We start from the raw sequence: 5,728 nt of genomic DNA, 5'->3' as shown, positions 1-5,728 counted from the left end.
AATTCTGTTCCATTACATACAATGTTTCTGTGAATGCTTTTACTCATAAGGCTTGTTTTATTTTTCATGATTTTAAGCATAGATTCCCAAACATAAAATTTAAGGATTCAGATATTCTGAATCCAAATTCATAGTGTTTTGAGATCATAAATTAGATAAAGCAAGGATTAATTAAAACAGAGAGAAGTATCAGAGCTACAATTATTACAGCTCAAACCTTATGCCCTTTCATCTTCCAAACAGCATGGGTTCTTTGTGGAAGTCCCAGAAGCAGGATTCAACTTCAAGGAATCTGGGACAACTATTTTGTTTACCGGGTTCACCCCTATCCAGTGATGTGAATTCAACTTCGAATGGGAAAATCTATTATGAGCACAAAATTGTTGTAAGCATAAGTGAGATAATAAATCTAAAAATTGCACAAGAACTCTACAGTGCATTCAGAAATCAGGTATGTAGCAAAACTGAAGTAAAAAGAAATAAAGTAACTGATTGAAAATGTGATTAAAATAGAATGCAAGCCCAGGAGAAAGGCATACAAATGAACACCACCATTGGGACACACAAGCCCTGCTTGCTGGCCTGTCCGAAACACCAATTGCATCCATGATTTAATGAAATGTTTCTGTCCTTGACTTTTCTCACTGTCCCTTCAACCTCCTCCCCCTAATTGAAACCTGGATTTATCCTCCAACAACACTACCGTCATATTTCCAATGGCACCTACTTAGACTTCCCTGACTCATAAAGACAATGCTGGGGTTAAAAACCCTGCAACTGCCATGTAATTTATGTACATCATGCTGTGATTTTCACTGAAACAACTACACATTATTTCTTATCATTACTTAGAAATGCTTCACTTTCCAATCTAAAGCTTCCATTATTTGTATTTAATAAATGTGGCATCTGAATATCATATAAATTCAAAGCATACCAACGTTTGCAAAATGCAATTGTATGTCAAACTTCTTCCTCTTTCTTTAAGGTTCCAATCTGTCTGAGAAAAATTGGAATCTCAGCAAATGATTTTGTTTTCTTTTAAAATAATCATATAGAAATCTTTCAGTTTCTTTCTTCTTTACTTCCAGTGTTTCTATATATATACTGATCTATGACCATTCATTTATAAATATACATATAAATATAAAAGTATTATATATATGTATATATTTACTTAAACAAGCTCTCTACTTTATTTTCAAAATTAGCTCTTTCAATTTCTCCATCCATCTGGAGACTCTAAGCAAATATTTCTGCTTTCTCTCATTAAAAATAAAAATACTTCCTTTAAGATGCTTCCTCTCTCAGCCTATAAACATATCGAGTTTCTAATATCTTGTACATGCTACATTGGCCTTGATTTCACTCAAAACATTAACATCTCCTTTTGCTATTTCTTGCGTAGGAATTTTATTGGTTTTTATTCCAGCATTCTTTCCCTCATTTCATGTGGTAACAATACTTCCCTCTTTTTATAGAAATGTGTTCTCCTGTGTATGTGGTTTTGGTTAAGCTACCAAAGAGGTGAGTACTGGACACACCTGAAAAATATCACATAAAATCATCTGGATATAGAGGTTAATCCAGGGATGGGCATGTGAACCAACTAGGCTGAATCTGAATTTTTCTGTGCAATTATTTTATTGTGAGCTTAGGGTTGTCAGAAGTCACTCACCCATCGAGAGAGAGAGAGAGAGAGAGAGAGAGAGAGAATCAAAGATAAATATATTATGAACTTGTTTATATCACTTGGTGAGGATATGCCTCAACCAGGTACAGAGGTACAGCATACCTTTTTTTTTTTTTTTTTTAATGCAAGTTTAGGTTTGTTTTCTCTAACTTGTAATCAACATTTTTCTGAATTGTATATTTTACTTCCTGGTAACTGAATCTGTGCTCTCATTAGTCAGCTGAAATTGTTTCTAGAAGTTTTAATTGCTATTTAAATTTCTCTTCATAGTCATGATTGTAAGCGCCCATGTTAGTTGACCATGTTGGCCACATTTCTCTATCACTTTACATATTTGAAGCTGAAAATGACTTTTTTCTAGGGAATTAAATGCTTCAAAATTGTTAGAAGACCAGTGGAGTAGAATGCAGGGGCCCGCCTCTGCATCATTGGTTTGAAAGGCATCCCATTGCACTTTGATGCAGATGTCAGGAATCTGCAGCTGCTACTGCCACTCCTAAGACTGCCGCAGCTGCAAGACCTCACACCCCAAGGCTGGCACCGGGACCACGGAGTTTGGGGTCTACCCATGTCTTATTAGCCACCAGTCACAGGAAGATGACCTCTGCCTCTCTTCCACCTTTTAGATATTAACTAAGAGCACCTGAGAGAATATAAGTCACATCCAGAGGTCCAGTTGCCAGGAAACTTAGGAAATATAGATTTAAAATCTATAGCTATACAAAAAGAATGAGGGCAAAATGGACATTGAAATACCCAGTCTGAGAAGGTATTAGTGTGTTTCCAAAACAACGACAGCGACAACGTGGATACCCCGAGTTGCACCAACAGCGGCAGAAGCTCTTTAAAGTGAAAACATGGAATGCAGTAGCCCTCTGGGGCTGGGACCCTGTGGCAGATAACTGTGTCATCTGCAGAAACCACAATGTGGATCTTTGCAGAGAATGTCAGGCTTACCGTGCGACTGCCACCCCTGAAGAGTGCACCGTTGTGTCGGGAGTCTGGAATCATGCTTTTCACTTCCTCTGTACCTCTCGCTGGCTCAAAACACAGCACACCTGCCGAACACAGAGTGGGAATTCCAAAAGGATGGGCATTAGCAAGAGAGTATTCTTCCATCAAGTTCACCTCTTTTGTTATTCATGTAATGACTTGCCCTCCTACTACTTGGTTAGAAATTAGAACCAGGTGTTTTCTGTTTTGTCTTTTCATTTTGTTGTTCCTGCAGTCCTATAGTGTTCTGTGTCAAATAAAATACAGTTGGATTCTAGAACAACAACAACAACAAAACCCCCAAATTAATAGATTTTCTCACAATTGCCTACTTCCTGCTAATATGTGGCACCAACATTTCTGTCCCTCTTCATCTCAAGTACTTCCTATTTATTCTATTTCACTGTTTAATTTTTTCTGTGCCCAATAAAAGCAGGGATTTCCAGAGTTCTCTCTCTTGACTTTCCCCTCTTTTTCTCATTACTGTCTCCATACACTAGTCAAATGTTATTTCTCTGCATATTTTTCTCATGTTGACTAAACTCCATAGCTACAGGATGAGTCATAGATAAATATATGTATATGTATATGCATATGTGTATATATATGGAATAAATTTTTTAAAGTAAAGGGGACTAAACAGAGGTATCTGAACCTAATGATGGGTAAACTCTTCAAGAGACTCAGTTCTAAATATGCTTATAACTCTAAGTCCAAATTAGTAAATTAAAAAAAAAATACAAAGAAAGCATGAATGGATAAAGATATAAAATACATTTATTTTATCATTTGGAATTCTTTGGGCTACAAGTAATCAAATAGACAATCCAAATTGAATTAAATGTGAAGATGTGTGTAATCTTGTGTAACAAAATATCTAGAGGGAAACTGTTTTAAGGTCAATTTATGGCCTAATGATATCATCAAAGAACCAGAGGCTTTTTATCTTTCCACTCTGCCAACTTTAGTCTATCAGGTATTATAGGCAGGCACAACCATGCCCATTGAATTTTTATGGAGCAAAACTTTTCCACAAAGCCATTAGGAGCCATCCAAATTCCATTGGCCAGGGTTAAATTACATGCCCATGACCTACCACAAAGAAGGCTGGGAAAGTGAATATTTGTATTTGTATACTGGAAGGCAGACTATTATAGCAAGAAGGCAGAGGTGCTATTGGGCAGGAAATAATAGAGCCTGCCACTCTATTAAAATGTTTAAATTATATGAAATCAGGATGCAAATGCTTTGAGTGACAAATTCTGTACAAAATACTTAAATAATCTTGAGCAATGGACTCCATCCTACATAAATCATTGTAAAACCTGCATTTGGAACCTAAACCTAATTTTGTTTGGTCAAAATACAAGTAGTATACAAAATACAAATCACAAGGAAAAGACCTGGGTTATTAATCTGCAATAAGAACCCACGAGTAAAAAATATCATGGAGCTGTCAAAAAAGTGAATTTAACCTTGGGGAACAATGACAGAGGTTTTATAAAAGGGTGAACCAATTTTTCTGGATGATGAACAGAGCTAACAAGGTATTTGAATGTGTGTGAGAAGGTATTGATAAATTAGACTATATATAGAATAGACCAAGAGGACTGCCATTTAGTTTGAGGAGCTTGAAAAGCTTTGCCTGGGGAAGAAAAGAGTCATGGCCATATCTTATGCCAGCCTTAAGTATTCTAAGTGTTCTTCTAGGGCCAATCTCCAAGTCTCTCATTTACATTTGCAAATCCATAGAGAGAGAAGTATCAAATTTATTTATGTAGCCTACTACTTTAGAAACTCATTTTATTTATTTGTGAATATAGTTCTCTGTTCTTTCCCCATGTCAGTTTAGACTCCCATTTATTTCTTTAAAAAAAAAAAAATAGCCCTGGCCGGTTTGGCTCAGCGGTTAGAGCGTTCGCCTGCGGTCCGGAGAGACCCTGGTTCGGTTCCTGCTAGGGGCATGTACCTCGATTGCAGTTTGTCCCCTGCCCTGGTTGGTCGTGCGGGTGGCAGCCACTCGATGTGTCCCTTTCGCGTCGATGTTTCCCTCTCTCTCTCTTCCTCTCTCTCTCTCCCATTCTGTCTGTACAAAAAATGGAAAAATGTCCTCGGGTGAGGATAAAAAAAAAAAAAAAAAAATTTAAAAATTGCTCTTCAAAATTACAATAAAAGGTAATAAAAAATATATATATATGTATATATATGTATGTGTGTATATACACACACACATACATATATATACATACACATATATGCGTGTATATCTTATATATTATATTATATTTATTATATATTTTCATTTTCTTCCTCAATTCTTTCTTTATTCCTATTTTATATCTACTTTTTCCTTTTTCTCATCTTCTGTCCTGTTCACTTCCTTTCTTCCTTTCTTTGCCTCTATGCTTCTAATTAAGTTGGTTCTCTCCATTTTTCTTAACTCATTTCAATACTCTCTTGTTTTTTTTCTTTTATTTTTTTTCTGGAACTGAAGGTGAGGTGTTTTCCTTGCCACTGGTTGGACTATGGACTATGCATCCTTCAGAGTAGCAGTTCTCAACAGGAGTTATTTTTTACCCCCATGGGACATTTGGCAATTTCTAGAAAAAAATTTTTTTAATTATAGCACCTGGGAAGAGGGAGGGGAATGCTACCGGCACTAGTTGGTAGAGGTGAGGATGGCTGCTAAACTAATACACAGGACAGCACCTCGCAGCAGAATCTGTTATGATTATTCAGAGGTTCAGAATTATTTGGCTCAAATGTCAGTAGTGCCCAGGAGAAAAAACAACTATTTATTTATTTATTTATTTTTTTATCCTCACCTGAGGATATTTTTTATCTTCATGTAGAGAGAGAGGGAGAGAGAGAGAAACATCAACATGAGAGACACACAATGATTGGTTGCCTCCCTTATGACCCCAACCAGGGCTGGAACAAACTGCAACCAAGGTACGTGCCCTTGGCTGAAATCGAACCCGGGACTCATTGGTTCCCAGGCCGACACTCTACCACTGAGACAAACTGGCTGGGGCAAGGAAT

The 5,728-nt window shown here is 36.8% G+C and overlaps 1 pseudogene; it reads left to right on the top strand.

Moving 5' to 3' along the window:
• The first annotated feature begins 244 nt into the window (after window positions 1–244).
• Window positions 245–2,793, top strand: LOC118617599 (annotated as a pseudogene).
• Window positions 2,794–5,728: the final 2,935 nt, after the last annotated feature.

The sequence above is a fragment of the Molossus molossus genome, unplaced genomic scaffold (genome assembly GCF_014108415.1).
Source record: "Molossus molossus isolate mMolMol1 unplaced genomic scaffold, mMolMol1.p scaffold_m16_p_1, whole genome shotgun sequence".
NCBI lineage: Eukaryota > Metazoa > Chordata > Mammalia > Chiroptera > Molossidae > Molossus > Molossus molossus.
The sequence above is the reverse complement of the archived record's forward strand: the minus strand, read 5'-3'. Positions and strand labels throughout refer to the sequence as shown.